At 43.8% G+C, this 16,610-nt stretch overlaps 1 protein-coding gene across 5 annotated transcripts in view; it reads left to right on the top strand.

The window, feature by feature from the left end:
* Nucleotides 1–16,610, top strand: part of CTNNA2 (catenin alpha 2) — a 944,650-nt gene that overhangs the window by 672,142 nt on the left and 255,898 nt on the right. The gene's annotated exons all lie outside the window — the stretch shown is intronic.

Raw genomic sequence — 16,610 nt, 5'->3', positions numbered from 1 at the left:
GAACTGTGCTGGTAGTAAGTGTTTAGTAAAGTGTTCCCACGCCTTCAACAGTAAACATTTCTTCACTGGGGTCTTTCAGGAGATACTTTCCTAGTCACAACTGTTAAGGAGTGTTTGCTCCCCCCCCCGCCCCCCCCCACCAAGGATCCTCTCTTGCTTCACCACTTCGCGTGTTTACTGGATGCTGCCATGATTTATAATTTAATAGGTTATGGAAATATGCCATTTCTTAAAATGATAGTTAATAAGAACCATAAAGAACCTCAGGAGAACTATGTGCGTCACCTAATTAAGCTGTTTTGAGTTTATTGTAAGACAAATGGATCCTCAGTTGTCCTTATTGCACGGAATTCCAGGCAGTGGGGGATTTTTAACTTCTTTCCGCCATATATGTTCCCCAACTCTAATTTCCCACAAGTGATAGCAGATTTAGAGGTTTTTTTTTTTTTTTTTTTTTTTTTTTTAAGATTCCAACAAAGATGTTCCCACTGGGGAAAGTAAGTTCATTCTTCTGCTAGGACAGTACACCTATCATTGCTCAAGAAGTTAAAATCTCCTAAGTGAGTGTTCAGGAGGGTTTACATGTTAGCGTGTCCTCCCTGAAGGAGTTTGGTTCATCTCGTTCCACCGGAGTGCTCGGGTCCTGAAGTCTCCTTATCATGGCCAGCCTCACGCCCCTCCCCCGTCATCCTTGCCACGCCTTCTCCACTTAGATTCTCAAGTCTCTGATAAAGACCAAAATAAGCAGTCAGGGGGGAGTGGTTTAATTTTTAAGGAGTAAGGAACAAAATTCAGCCATGAAAATCAAGGAGCAGACAAAACAACTCCCCAACAGATACTACAATTTTCTGTCTCAGTCAAACCATGCGGTAGTTTGCCATAGATGTAATAAAAGTACAACTGTCTTCTTCTAAATAAAAATATTTAACATCTACTGGTTAGAATCTTGACTGCGCTCTCCTTTCTGGGATAGCCTCGTCATGTATTGGTGTCCAGGATGCCCAGCCGCAGTGAATACATTTCTTTCTTTTTTTTCCCTATTTTTTTTACATTGAATACATTTAAATGACAATATCTGTAATACAAAGATCATGTGTCCCGTAATAGAAACTCTTTATGATTTTCATGTCACAGTGGGAAAAAGCCTGAGTGAGTGGTTAGGAGACAGATGCTCCAGGCCCACCTCTGCCTCTAACCCAGTTACCAGATGACCTCAGAACAGGGGTGTCAGCATCATTACAAAACAGTAGTCGTGCCCCGGCCCCGCCTGGTGCGCTGTTGCCGAGATCCCACGGGATAACCTCAGTGGAAGAGCTTTGTGAACTCTAGTGGCGTTATGCTTTGAAAGAGTGGCATTATTTACTGTCCTGGAGCAGCAAGGTGCTAAATAATATCTCAGCAGCTTGAATTAATACGGCTTCCAAATGAGCCTAATTTAGGAAATGGCTTGAACGTGAAAGCACTTCATCCCCCAGGCACTGTGCGGCGGCCCCTCTGTGCTCCAGGAGGCCGCCTAACACGAAGAAAGGGGGGCGGTGGTCGGCAGGCGGAAGCGGGTACGTGAGAGAAAGGGCTTCCGCTGCGGAGAGCGGCCACTGGAGCAGTCAGCCGCTCAGCCCTCAGCCGCCTCCTCCTCTTCCTCACCTTGGATGAGAGTCCTTCCCTCCTCTTCAGTTTGTGCCTCCCTCGAGGAGTATTTCTACCAAAACACTTCCTTGAAAGAACCAGGAACAAAAAGGCCATGTGGAGGACACAGAGGATCGAATTCCAGAAGGGAAGGTGTATGGAGGGGGGACAGTGGGTGAGGCTGGGAGTCCATCACAGAGAAGAGGAGGACAGAGGATATAATTACGGTGCTTGATTTGAAAAGCCTTTTTGTCCAGTGTCATCGTGACCAAACCACTCGTCCGCTGCAAACTGCGAAAGCTGCCAACTGAAGAAGGCCACGTGTCACGCGACTCCCTTGTTCACGACTACAAACACACGGCATCTCGAGTGCCATGGGGATTTCCAGGGACAGACGTTTAAGAGGGCAAAGCCACACAAAACACAAACAGAGTCACCAGTGTTGTGAGGGCTGTGAAAGTAGATGGGTTGAGGAGTCTTTGGGGGGGTTTTAAAAAAGAAGCCTTAAGGAGGATAGAATTTCTGTCGTTCAAGTATTTGAACTTGGCGGGGAAGGGACAGTGCAGTGGTAGAGTGTGTGCCTAGGACGCACAAGGTCCTGGGTCCAGTCCCCAGTGCCTCCATTAAATAAACAGATAAATAAACCTGATTACCTATAGCTCCCCACTTCCCCCAAAAGCCAAGTATGTGAACTCATGCCTTGGGCGTGTGTAGAGTCTCATGGAAATGTATCTGCAAGGCAGCATGTGGAAGGTCTCTTCTGGTAAACGGCTGTCCTGTGGAAGCGGTAAGGTGCAGGTCCGTGTCCCACACGCAGGCACTGATGCTCCTTGTGCGGGGCCACACCCTGGGCGGTGAGAGCCTGGACGGCACCTGACACCCACGGGAGGACTTCAGTTCTTTGCAAGAGGACGAACTACTAGGGATGAGAGCCGGGGCTCGCTGCCCTGGATGGGAAGGAGGGCAGAGAGGCCCAGAGGTTTCTTTCCAGCTCGGAACCTAAGTCTGCCACCCTGGGCCTCACGGGTATTAACGTGTTGCCCCCTCTATCCAGGTGGTCAGTGTGCTCAGCTCAAAAAGAGTTGACTTTCTAGACTTCCTGGCTGCTAGGAGTTGCCTCATGGCATACGTCTGGCTGATAAGATGTAAGCAGACACCTTCTGGGAGAGAGTTGTTTTTTTTTTTTGACAGAAAGCCAACATGCTCTTTTTGCTCTTCCCTTGTCCTCTTCTTGCCTGGAATATGGACGCAGTGGCTGGAGGTTCGGCAGCTCCTTTGTGATGGTGAGGATTAGAGCTATGTTCTGAGGATTATGGAGACTTTGATTTCCCTCAGCTGCTCTATTACCCCTGAACAACTTCTTGCTAAGTGAGAAGTATAAACCTCAGACTTTTTATGCCGCTCTTTGGTGGATTTCCACCGCATGCTGCTAGACGTAACCCTGACGAATATTCTAGCCATCGTCCTGCCCTGGTCACTCGAGTTTCAGCAACTGAACATCCTGAGTTGTCATCAGCAAAGATGCTCTTTTACGTATGGTGATGGACTTCCTTTATTTTTTCACATTGGACATTTTTTTCCTTTCTTTTTTGAACTCCATATGATTTTTTAAAGACTTGTTTTCAGGGAACATTAAAGCGACAGTTCTAATTAGGCTGAACAATTGGTACTGTCGTGAAGTTAAAATACATGACATCCAAAAAAGTGACTGTTTGCTTTCCACGGTCTGTAATACTGTGTAAATAGCACAGACACATTGTTCCCTTTTTTAACCCCCCCAAATGATTCCATTTCTTAGTCTCCATCCATTTCGTTCTTCAGGATAATCACTGTCCTCCACCGGCACCCTCTTTAGCCTTCGTAACTCTCTCATGGCAATTATGTAACAGTTTGGCCCTTTTCAGCTTTTGTTTCACTTGCCTACTTTTTTTTTCTGTGCAAAGCAGCCTGCAGAGCAATAAGATAGGGAACATGCCTGCTGAGTCTGGTTTTCTTCTCCAAAATAGCTTCGGCCGCTGGGTAGTGATAACATGAGTTGGCTCGCTGCAGAAGCCAAAAGCCAGCCAGGTAAGCGGGTTTAGCCTCATACTGGTGCAGAGGTGACTGCACAGGGAAGGGGGCAGCAGACGTGGTGGAAACATCCCCATACCGGAGTCAGTGGCCAGGGCCTCCAGGCTGCTGAATCCACCTGCTACTGCTGCAGGTGGCGTGGTCCTGGGTCAATCTCTCAGCCCCTCTGGACCTCATTTATAAACGGAGCCATCTCCAAGATTTCTTCCGGCTCAAACATCTTGAGATACTCTGGTCTGATAAACATTTTTCATGCACCAGTGATGGGCCAGGCATCGTCCTGGTGATGGAGACCCAGCGGGGGACAGTGCAGAGAGACGAAGGCACCGAGGTTTAGGAGTCCAGAGAATGGCAGAGAACAGAAGGGAGACCGTCATGAGGGGAAAGGATGAGAAAGGGAGGTGCGGGGCCGAGGCGGGAAATGGAAGCAGTAAGTAACATCAGCCCAGATCCCAGGTGGTCAGTGAAGCCTCCTTGGACCGCGGCACTCATCCCTGCTCTCACCTTCCAGGGACTCAAGATTGCTGTTGGCGTCATTTCCAGCTCTGTAATCAGTCACCTGTATTCGGAAATCTCTTCCTGAGCATTTTTCTTGTCTTCTCCGTCAGGCTGAGAACTCTTAGCGATCAGATATTTCTGAAGTAATAAAGAAACCCAGCAAGGGCTTTGGGGCTCCTCGAAAGGCTCGAAGGCATGGCAAGAAGTGATGAAGTATTTATGGAATGAGCTGAGATCACGGGAAGGTGGGAGTGATGTAAGTCAGCCAGGAATGCTCACTTCAGACTGGCTGACCAACCACAGACAGGCACCACCCAGAAGTCACCCATAACCCCCGTGAGTGCAAACCCTGTCAAAATGAAAGGTCACCTGATGGTCATCTTAAAGGACACTGTTTTTCGTTTACTTAATCCATGGTATGCAGTTATCTCCAGGGATCATTGACGGTTAACCTTAAAGTTGCCCTGCAAGGAAGCATTTGGAGAAATTCATTTTTGGCAGGAAAGAAGGAAAAAGAGCAAGGAAGGAGGAGCGAGGGGATGAAAGAAAGTGGCGTGGTGCCCTGTAGGTAGGTATCAACCATCTCACAGTCTGTCTGTATTTGGCATTTTCTGTTCCGATTGCCCCCTCTCCTTGCAGGTCCTCTGAGGGCAGGAAGCCTTACTTATCTCTTAGCCTCTCACAGTAGCTGTCCTTGACTTGGGCACAAAGGAGAGGTCTCCAAAAACAGGACTGACTTGAGGGATGGATGGAGACAATGCCTCTTTCTTCCTCCCCGACTCCACCTGGCACCGGAAGATGTAGTGGCAGAAGAGAGAAAAAGGAGAATCTCATGTTCTTATTTCTTGATGTTTACATCCTGAAGACAGAAGGCCCAGTGGGATCCTTCCAACATAGTCCTCCTGTTTTGCACTCAAGCACTGAGAACGAAAGGCAGGGCTTCGGGTGGATTCCTGGCTCCAGGCCTTGGACAGAATCATGTTAGATTCCTACAGATCATGCCATCAAATGTTTACCTGCGCAGGTTGTGGACCGCCACCATCTGACCCAGGACTCTGCTGGGAGAAGCCATCTCTAGTGCTGATTTTCTATTGGTCCGTGGTAGTGCAGGGGACTCTTAGGACACGGGAGGGCAGAAGTAAAACTTACCTTCGTGCATGACACCTGTAGATGGATGAAAAGAGACTGGGCTGCTTGACTCCTCATCGTCAGGGATACAGGCTCTGGGAGGGCCCGTCGTGTTTATTCCTTAGCTGTATGGACTGAGGACACAGCCCTAACCTTTCTGTGCCTCGGCTTTGTCACCCATGAAATGCAGACACAATGGTACGGAGGGGAGATGAGGAGGAATTCAGTTAAAGCTTACAAAGCGCCTAGGACACGTGCAGCATGTAGTAAACATTTAATGAATGTTAACCATTGCGTGCTATTTTCAAACGCTCTCTTTGGCACATAATAGGGACTCAGAAGAGACTTTTTTATAGCACTTTTTTGGGGTTGTTGTTTGGGGGCGGGGGCCAGAGAGGTGATTAGGTTTGTTTGTTTGTTTGTTTGTTTGTTTTAATGGAGGTACCAGGGATTGAACCCAGGACTTCTGCACAGTAAGTATGCGCTCTACCACCGAGCTATAGCCTTTCCCCCAATAGGTGTTCAAAATATTTTTGCTAAATGAATGTATGCATGAGGAGGATTTCATCGACAGTCCTTACTTTTTTGTTGAGCTTGTGATCCCTTGAAGCATTTTTGGAAACGTATGTGTTTCCTTTTATCTCTCTAAGTAGCCGTCCGCCGTGTTTACGCTAAGGCTAATCAGCGCAGAGGATGTAGCTCCCATGTTCTGTGGATGTCGGCGCTGTAAAGTAAACTCCCGCCATCACTCTTTAAATCCGTCTAATGAAACCACAGTGTCACCATCCCACCCACGGAAAACATGACATTTTCACCTGTTGGGTCATTTCTTTTCCTCTTTGGACTGGGGTTCCTGTTCTGTCCTGTCAGAAATTGGTGCTGTAACAACTTCTGTTTAGGCTTGAAATTTTTAACTGATTTTTTTTTAACCCCCTGTTAGTCTAGGGCCCACTTACTGAACAGAACTTTCTGTACTGAGTTGCTTTGATACTGTTACTAAAGATAAAGTGACCCCATGTGTGCAGGTCCCTTTCTGCCCGCTACGTGTTTCTGCCGACGTTTCCATCTATATTTACGCCAACACCACACAATCATAATTATTATAGTTTTACGGCAAGTTTTGAAATCATATGGCGTAAATGTTTCAACTTTATTCTTTAAAATAAACTTGGCTCTTCTATTCTTTTGTCTTGGCATGTAAGCCTAGAATCAGATGATCAGTTTCTATCAAAACGACAACCACCAACTGCCGTGATTTTGATTGGGATTGCGTTCAATCTGTAGATAAACTTTGGGAGAACTGATATCTTAATAATATCGAGTCTTCTTGTGTATTAATAGTATGTGTCTCTCCAAGTTTTGTAGTGTCTTTATATATATATACACACATACTTACTTATACACACATACAAGTACATGTATATATATATACTCTTTCTTTTTTAAACGCAACAGATACTATCTTTAAATTTTATTATTTGCTTATTGGGGAGGTAATTAAGTTTAGTTATTTATTTTTAGAGGAGGCACTGGGGATCGCACCCAGGACCTTGTGCACGCCAAGCATGTGCCCTACTACTTGAGCTAGTTTTTAAAGTAGTGGACTGAATGTTTTATTCCTAGGTACATATGTGATCTTTTTGAAGCTACTGGGGGAGGTAGCAGAACAAAGTATTTAAATTGTTCCATTTTTTTTCCTGGTGAACCATAAGGCTATATGCTAAAAAGCATATTCTGGTTTGTGCTTTGATTACAACAGTTATTAACACATAATTTATCAAAACAACAAATACTAGGACTTTTGATGAATAATTATGAAACAAAATATATTTTGTTATTATAGAGTAATGATAACTGTTATGATTTATGATTGTTTGAGTAAAATAACTTTCCCTGGGGGGAGGGAATAGCTCCAGGGTAGAGTGTGTGCTTAGCGTGCACGAGGTCCTGAGTTCAATCCCCAGCACCTCCATTAAAATAAATAAATGAGTAAACTTAATAACCCCTCCAAAAAAAAAAAAAAAAACCCAACAAAATAAAATAACTGTCCCTTATCTTAGCACACTAGAAATTTTTACACCTCAGAATAATAGACTTTAGTAAGGCGCAAAATGGGTGAGAAATGTGCCTTTCTTACGTAACATGGGAGAGTGGTAGGAGGGAAAATGAAAAAGAAGAAGGAGAACTTCAACCATGGGCGTGTCTCAAACAGCCTGGGTTAGGTAAGAATATAGGTGAGAACACATATGGTTAGACTGAGTTAGGTAAGAATAATGTATGGGGTCCAAGGATCTGGAAAGTGCTCAGCTTTACATATTTTTAGAGGTACGTATTCTTGTCCCTGCTTGAAAACCTCTCATCTAGGACAGACGTGCAGGTGAATGTAAGTGCTGGTATTTGCAAAAGCTGCGCTTTAAAAAATGAAGCGTTCACCTGTAATAACGGCGTCCTGGCTTATTCGCTTCCTCATGTGATTTCTCACGTCGTGGGGGTGGATGCAGAACCCCCGTCTGCCTGTGCGGGTCACTAATTTGAATGTGCTGCTAGCACTCATCATTCCATTCAGACTCGCTGTTGATGAATTAGCATTCATTACACATTATTGAATTTATTGTAATGATTTTTTTTTTTATGGTGGACTTGCCAAAACTTGACTATGCCCTGAGAGCGGATGGTAATGTGCGTATCATGTGAGCCAGGCCCTCCCCTTCCATGCCTGGATGGCCTTCAGTGCATGAGAGTCCTTTGTTTTGTACCCCGTAAGGACCTATGCAATGCCAATTTGTGTAGGCCCCTAACTGGTTTTCTAGCAGATAGGAGATCTGCCTGAAGAAGGAATGAGTGTTTATTAACCAAAATGTGGCAAATATTCAGGCCTCCCCAATAACTCACAAGAATATCTGAGTCCCTATGAAGAAACATTTTTTTAATTGAAATACAGTTGATTTACAATGTTGTGTTAGTTTCCTATGTACAGACAGTGATTCAGTTATATATACACACCTACATATATATGTAGATATGTATTTCTTTACGTGTTCTTTTCTGTTCTAGGCTATTACAAAATCTTGATTATAGCTCCCTGTGCTATACAGGAGGACCCTGTTGTTTATGTATTTTATATACAGTAGTTTGTATCTGCTGATCCCAGACTCCTAATTTATCCCATCCCCAACCCTTTCCCCTTTGGTAACTATAAGTTTGTGTTCTATGTCTCTGAGTCTGTTTCTGTTTTGTAAATAGGTTCATTTGTGTCATAGTTTAGATCCCACTTGTAAGTGCTATCATATGGTAACAAATGCATTTCTTAATAGTAACAAGTGGTTTGAAAACACAGTAGCAAGAATCGTATTTCCATTTGTCTCTCATGGGGCCTCTGCATTATCCTGGATCTTAGTGTGGGTTCTCAAGGGACTGAATATGGTCTCACTCGGTTTTGAATAATATGGACTTACAAGTGGAGTAGATCTTGTTCCAGAGAGCAGAGTTGATCCTGAGGAAAATGCTTAAAGCAAATGCTCCTAAGCCAAATGCAATTTCCGACAAGGTATATCCTTATTCATAAGACCACACATTAATAGTTCGACTTCCATTCAGTTGACACAATCGTGCCAGTTCCCAAAGAAAGACATTTTCAAAGTCAGGATGTAACGTGGGCCCAGGCGGAGGGATACGCAGGACGAATGGCTGTGATGTTCAAGGTGGGGGTGGGGGCAGCAGATGGATGCAGGCCTGGCCTGAATCCCGACTCTGTTAAACATTTATCATACGTGTCACTATTGGGGAAATGAAATATAACTAAAACCAAAATCTTCTCCCAACTCGGAATCCTCTCCACAAAGGTAGAAGGGAAGGAAAATCGTTTTGCTGTTGAATAAGCATTAAACCAGGCCAGGGGCTAAGAGAGTGCAGAGACGGGAGGCAGTCTCACCCTTCCGGCAGCCAGGCCAGTAACCCCCCACCCCACACGTGCTCTCAGGATGAACAGTTCTAGTGCTCAAGTAAGGGAGCCCTTTGTCACACGCGGTCCGTCCTGGAGCTGCCTGGTGCCTGGGATGACTATCTGAGTTAGCTCACTGGCTTTATCCAAAGGAAAAATAAACCCATATCTTTAGGACATGATAGTTTAGCAGCTTGGAAGGAGGACCTGGCAGAAGTTGGGTCCCTGCCCCACCACAGACACTGTGTCTCTCTTGATGACGGCAATACAGAGACATAGTGCCCGGGTCCTTGAGAAAGACACCCTAGAATTGTAAAGCTGGCTTATTTAGCTTTTGAAAAGATTTGTGTATGTTTCAAAGAGGCAGAAGAAGAATCACAAGGTTTTTAAAATAAATGCTCCAAGAAAAAGGTAGGGGTACGGGAGAGAGTCTTCCCTTAGTTTTTAAGAGGAAGATTTTTTTTTTCCTTTTAAAAATTGTATCTCTTTACCTTGACACCCTTCAGGAAGTCACTCAGTTTCCCTGAAGCGCTGGTTCTGCGTGTGGAGGGAGGGAGCCATAACACCAGTAACACTTCTCTCTTTCACAAAGGGCTTAAACAAACCAACTGGGCACAACTTGCCATTTTTAAATGATGAAATTAGTAGAAAGTCCGTATCTTTCCTGATATTAGATTTACATGCAAGCAGTTACTCTAATATTTAATGGGGACTTACAGTTTTTAAAGAGTTTCTTTAAGGCCAAGAATTCTTTTAAAACAAACATTTGTCAGCTCCACATTTATGTGTTGGATTTGAGCATTTAACCTCTCTCATCGCGTCTTACCCATATACCAGTTTTTATAAATTTTGTCCACCAGTTTTCTTGTTATCAGTGTGTTCAAGGCCATTTTATGGTTAAAAATAAATATCCCAGTAAATTCAAAGCTAGTTTAACCTCTATTAAGTTAATCATCCAGATAACACGTCTATTTTTAAGGAAATACATTTTAAAAATACAGATTCTAAACAATTATGTTGTTTTTAAAATGCTGCAGGAGACACCATTTCAATACAAAAATCAATTTAAGTACAAGTGAGGTTTAGCTATGGTGAAAAATAAGCAAAGAAATACCATTTTCTGGTAAGTGCTTTTAAAAAAAAATTAAAAAAAAAAAAAAACACTGGTACCATTACTTGAGTCCTGAGTTAACTTCAGTTTGTTATCTCTGACATTTCATGGGCTGAAATATGAGCAGAGCAAACATGACGAAGAATAACTCCATGATAACGCTAAGAATTAAACTGAATAGTCAAGGAGTCGCAAGCATGCCACTGCGGGTGCTCTCAGGTGAAGCCAGGCGGGGGGACCGCTCCGTCGGCTGAAACCCAGCACTGAGCTGGGGCTTTGTTCTTGTGACACCAAACTCCCCACCTGGTTATGAAATCATTGGCATGTCCAAAATGATCTAAATAGTATGTCAGATCTGCCTTACCCTCTCCCTCTCATATGAGGGGTTCTGTACCAAGAATTGGGTCCTGTCGCATTTTTATGATGCTGCAGGCAAGTGGGTTGGGGTACACACCCATAAATGATGTGGCTGGTATGGGTTCTGGAAATTACAATGCAAGTTAGAAGTTATTCCGAACGGAATAAAATATTTTAAAAACCCTGTTATAAATCTTAGCCAGGAAATAAATTTTCATGAGACCAGTGATTAACCCAATAACAAAATGGAATTTATATCAACCGTTCATTAATCCCATTTCCCTTCTCCCAACACCATTAATTAAGTGTCTGCTCAATTCCCATTCCTGTGCTGTTCTCCAGTCGCTTACCCAATTATGGCTAATTTTCTTGTCTCCGACGGGAGCGGTAATAGCCACTAACAGTGGTTGAAATGTGGTTTCCAGCGCTTACTGCGGTGTGTCATCCTTAAATATTCCGCAACACGTTTTCTGGTTCTGTTTTTTAAAATCGAGTTTGTTGGGGGAGGATTGGGTTGAACACAGTTAAGTGGGTGGTTCCCTTCCTTTCAGGTCCTCGGAGAGAGACCCTTATCTGATTTGCGTTGTACCAGAGAAAGCTGGCTAAAAATAACCGTTCTCCTTGTCTTGACTCCGGGAGAAAAGGGTCTTTTCAAATAATGATGGTGTGTCTTATAAACTGCATCTGCCTGATCACTTCGAGTTCAACACGAAGGGTCAGTTTGATTTGTTAATTAAAGTTTCTGGGACTGGACCCTCCTCGTTTCTTTCTCTCTGTAAAAATGGAGATGGTGAAGTCTGCAAACGTTAAACGTAGTACATGTTTTTGCCTTGATTCAGTTATTCCTGAAAATACGGGCGTTCATTCCGTATTTGTGTTTGAAAATTAAGTTCTGCTTGGACTTCTACATTATCGGGAGGAAAGAAACAGATATTCTGTTTTCAGACTGACCTTCATTTGTCAGTGGCTCCTAGTAATTTAGTTGAAAAAGTATCTTCTCCAGGATAGTCGCCACGTCCTACCCTCACCCCCAACATAACTGATGCTCTGTAAGTAAACACCGAGCTCACTATTTAAAATCAGCCGGCAGAGAATCCTTCATGAAGCAGATAATCCTTTTATAATCACCCCTGCTTTGTCTGCACGGATTTTAGTCTACCAGTCTTTTCTCAAAGCAGAAAGTGTTTTATCTTTTCCCATCAAGTGAAAGAACCTCTTGAAGTAAAGTCAGGCTCAGGGAGCAGGAGCAGGCAAGAGCTGGGGTTTCGGTCAGTGGCGGGGCTACTCGTCGTTTGACTTCAAGGCATCAGCTTGAACGTGCAGCCACGTACCGTCATCCCAAATCATCTGTGAGTTTTAGCCTCTTTATAGCATGACTTCTTCCCTCTTATCTGCATACACGGCCTTTTGTCTCTTTGATTTCCCCTATAATTGGAAACTGTTACCAAACCCAACTTGGGTCCACTCGCCTGCGCGCGGTAAAGCCAAGCGTCTCACGCTGGGCTGCGGTGAAGGAAACTGCAGGGTGGACTGCAGGTGCCAAGCGAAGAGTCCAGGACAGCTAGTGCTCAGAACATCCGAACTCCCTGGTGGGTTTCAGCCAAGTATTTTTAAAAGCCCAGCAAGGGAGGGGCGTCCCAGGGTCTGTGATCAGCTCATGCACAGTTCTCTGACTGGCTGATGGTGACATGACAAGGAGATGTCACAGGGGTTAACGTTATCAATCCTTAGGCACCAGCAGGTTAGGGGCCATGTGCTCGTGACCATCAAGTAGCTGACTTCTTCCATTTGCTGAGGGTTTTCGCAGCTGTAAAGCAGCTCAGGAAATGCGCATCAGATACTGTCACCTGGGTGCTTCAGAGAGGAGCTGTAGAGAGGGTGTCGGGGAGGGGCCGTCCAGGGAAGGTCCCCATAAGGTCTCGCTCGATTGCAAAATGACATCCCTTTTTGGTGACTGTTTTCATCTTTTTTGTTTCTGGTCAGGAATTAATTATCTATCTACAAACATGAAATGGTTTAAAGAAAATCTGTGAAATTTCAATTGACTCAACTCAGCCCTTTGTTTCTAACGTATGAAATTCAAGGGACCACGTCAAAGCCAGTTGGAGAGCAGCTTTCTGTCAACGACTTGTTTCTGTTTCGTTTGCGCTGCCAGCACGTGTGTGAACGGAGCAGAACTCCTTGCCCTCTGAGAGCTTGCATTTTAGTGGTTGTGAAAAAAATCTTGTCAAATTTGGCAGTAGTTTTTTTTTTTTTTAAATGATTTTTACATCATTTTTTCAAAGTGTGCTCACCAAAATGACTGAGTGCTACACATAAGCGCCCTCCTTTCACATTTTAGCAAAAACATTTCATTGAATCTTTTGTCTGCATCGTGGTAGTCTTTTTTTTAATCTTTAATTTATTATCGTCTTCATAGAGTTTCTAATTTCTAAGATTGTTTTGGCCTGTTGATACTTTAAAAAAAAAAAGCTCTCTAAATATGATGAACATAAGATTGCAAAACTGCTTTCCTAAATGAAAAACTTATACTTTACCATTGTAATCTGAGAGGAAATAATGGTTTAATTGGTTTTTCGATGAAAAGATTTCTGCAATCAGCCTGTGTTTGTAATGGCATTTATAAAACAATTTTCCCCCTCCAGCAGCATTGTAATTAAGACTTTGAACAAAATTGTCAGACGGGAGGAGTTCATCGTTCCCTGTGGCCCGCTGTGCTGGCCTCCCCCTCGGGGCTCCGTGTCACGGCACCAGCCTTGCACTGATGCCCGCTAATTGTGTTTCGCTTCCTTCAATTAAGCTGACAGGGAACTTGAATTGCTGTCACTTACCTCATTGATCTGAAAGGTGACAGGATTAGAGTGTGGCATTTTTGTACAGAGCACTTCACATCCCAAGCAGATACCCCACTGCAGGGAAGACTGTTAGCCCTGCAGGGGAGGCCCGGAGACTTCCCTGTTCTGGCCTCACCTCCCAGGCAGTGGAAGGCCTGAGTCAGAAAGGTCACAGAGAACAGCCTGCTCGGGGATGGCTTCCTCGTGGGCTCCTCTGAACGGCTGTTCCTCGAGATGTGAAGGCGTCTGATGGTGGAAAGGTGTTTTTGCAGGTCCATAGATGTTGGAGAAGCAGGGTTGAATCAAGTTATGCAGGTTTCTTTAAGTGGCACTCAGTGACTTCATTCTTTCATTGTAATTAAGAAACAAAAAACAGTGTGGTTATGATGGATGTGTGCAGGGGGCAGTGATATGAAGTATTTCACAAACACATTAGAGAATTTTGGAGGTGAATCCAAGGCATGGTCACTGCAGCCACCTTTGGACATTTGTAGATCTAGACATTGAGGACCAGCCTACACTGAGGGTGACTCTCAACCCTGGTGGTAGTGATGGAACCACTAGCATTACGTGGGATTACCTAAGGGTGGATCAGCCTTTAAAAACACCTCTTCAAGTCTCCTTCCTTGTCCCTCTGTAAGCAGCTAGGGTGGGGCATCCCTGGAGAAGAAGGAACCAGCCATGACTTTCTTGACATAAGAGAAGCCATTTTTGGCTTACACCGTTTGGTGATCTAAGCCTGGCCCCAGCGCTTGCCTTGAACAGGTCTCAGTAATTAATGATCTTAAGGGAACAAAAGAACACATGACTGCTATCAGGCAAGAGGAGTAACAAGATCAAAGATGATGTGTCAGTGGTAAAGTCTCCCAGTTCTGTGTCAGTGGTAAAGATGGGCCTGAAGTGCTCAGCCACCAGGTCACCCGGAACCTGAGGGCTGATGATGTTGACTTTTTCTGACCCCTGTGACTTCAGTCAGTGAAAGCTTGGACTCTGTCCACCACCCAGGCCCCTTCATGAGTATGCATTATACCTTTAGCTTAAACCTTCCCCACATTAGCTGTTCAGGGAGACGCCGCTTTGGGTAAGATCTCCGGCATTCTCCTTACTTGCTGCAAATAATAATAAGTCCTTTCTTCTCCCAGTCTTTGGCTTGCTTGTGTCTCAGGGCAAGAGCATGAAACCCTGGTGAACCGGGGAATCCACAGGCTTACCTGGGTGTCAGAGCTTCCACTGACCAGTCTCAGGAACAGAGGCAAATTTCACACAGCCTCTGAAATGTCCACGTATGCAGCAAAAAGGAGCTAGAAGGTACCTTGGTTCAGGATTATTGTGGAAGTGAGAGGTCAGCTATGCGAGTCACCTGGACCGTAGCAGACACACATTTAATGGCAGCACTTTTTTTTTATTATTATTTTAAGATTTTTAAAACTTTATTACATTTTCTTTGCCAGCAACTACACTCTGACCAATATCTAGATGCAAACTGGAAAAATCATCTGAGCATTCATCTGTTTACAAACAGCTTAACGCTTGGTAAGAGCCAGCATTATGATCAACGGCATTTTTTTTTCACTTTCATCCCCCACTTGGGGAGCTGTGAAAAAGGTTTTGGGGTGCTGGAATGATACAGGGCTTTTTCACAAAGAGGTAAAGATGCAGCATCAATCAGACCCTTCAACCAAACGGGAATAATATTCTCTTCTCTGAGTTTTTTCATCCTTCAGCTGAGTAGGATGTAGGAAATTGTAGCATCTGCTCTACTGGGTTTCCCACCAACTTGTTGAGATGGGATTGTGTTTAAACGTGACTTTTAGCAGTTGAGTTCCAAGGTATTTATCAGTTTACTCAGACTGTCATCATCATAACTTGAATTCCAGGTTACCGCATAAATTCATGCAAAGTTGACTTCTAAAGACTTGACACTTCATGGAAAGCCATATTCCTGTGGGCAGATTTCACTCAGTATCATTTTAGAGTTTGAACCTCAGGGGCCATATCAATGTCACAGGCGTATATTTTTATTTAAATCCTGAATGTCCCACGCCCTGTCTGCATGATCTGTACCCTTTTGGACCTTTAGCATCTGCAAAGAGATTTGTTACAGGTTGTTCCCAGGATTCAACTGAAATAATGCACAGAAAAGGATTTCATAACCTGTGAGACGCTCCCCATGTTTCTGTTAGTTTGATTATAAATCAGTAGTAGTAACAGGGTGTACTCAGAGAGCAGGAGCTGTATCACACTGTACTTCTAATCTCCCATCGTGTCGTCTTCTTTCTATAAATTTTCATATGAATGTGCTAAGATTGGAGAATTTACAACACTGTACACAGATCCTACTTTTTAAACCACTTTGTGTCAATTTAGCAAGCAGGCTAATTTGGGGGTAAAAAGTAAACAAAAACAAAAAAAGGGCTTCTGAAAGTATCGATCAGCGTGACGGCCTATTTCAGGCAAGGATTTGTTTTTTTAAGGCACTTCCATGATCCAGATGGTTTGGGTGATGTCAGATTCTCCTCTGGGGACAGCAAACTCCAAATTTAGGGGCATTTTCCAAGTTTCACTAACTCTCCTTAGCAGCCTGTTTTGAATTGGTGACTGCCTGATGGCTTGCCAGAGCTGGGGGCAAGAATTGGGAACTTCGATCGATCGATCGATCAATCAACAGATAGATACTGATGTATCAACTCCAGAACAGAGAGCGATGGTAGGAGAACTAGCAGAATATTATTACCAATAATTTATGTGCAGGAAGGATTTTGTGTGCGTGTGTGTGTTTGGAGCATAAGGGACTCTTTCCTATTTTACTTTATTTGACCTGTTCAAAATATTTAACTAACATACTATCTTGCAATTTAAAAAACTATTTGTAGAAATGTTGAGAAAGAAATATATCCATGCTAAGGTTCAGTCAATGCTGATTCACTGACAATTAGTCAGAAGGCTGGTATGTTACCTTAAACAAGGATGACTTACAGTTGGAGGGGAAAAAAGAAACTTAGAAATTATCTAGTCTTGACATCTTGCTTTAGAGATAAGAAGGCTG

Source organism: Camelus dromedarius, chromosome 33, assembly GCF_036321535.1.
Source record: "Camelus dromedarius isolate mCamDro1 chromosome 33, mCamDro1.pat, whole genome shotgun sequence".
In the NCBI taxonomy this organism is placed as follows: Eukaryota; Metazoa; Chordata; class Mammalia; order Artiodactyla; family Camelidae; genus Camelus; species Camelus dromedarius.
This window is presented reverse-complemented; position numbering and strand designations above follow the sequence as displayed.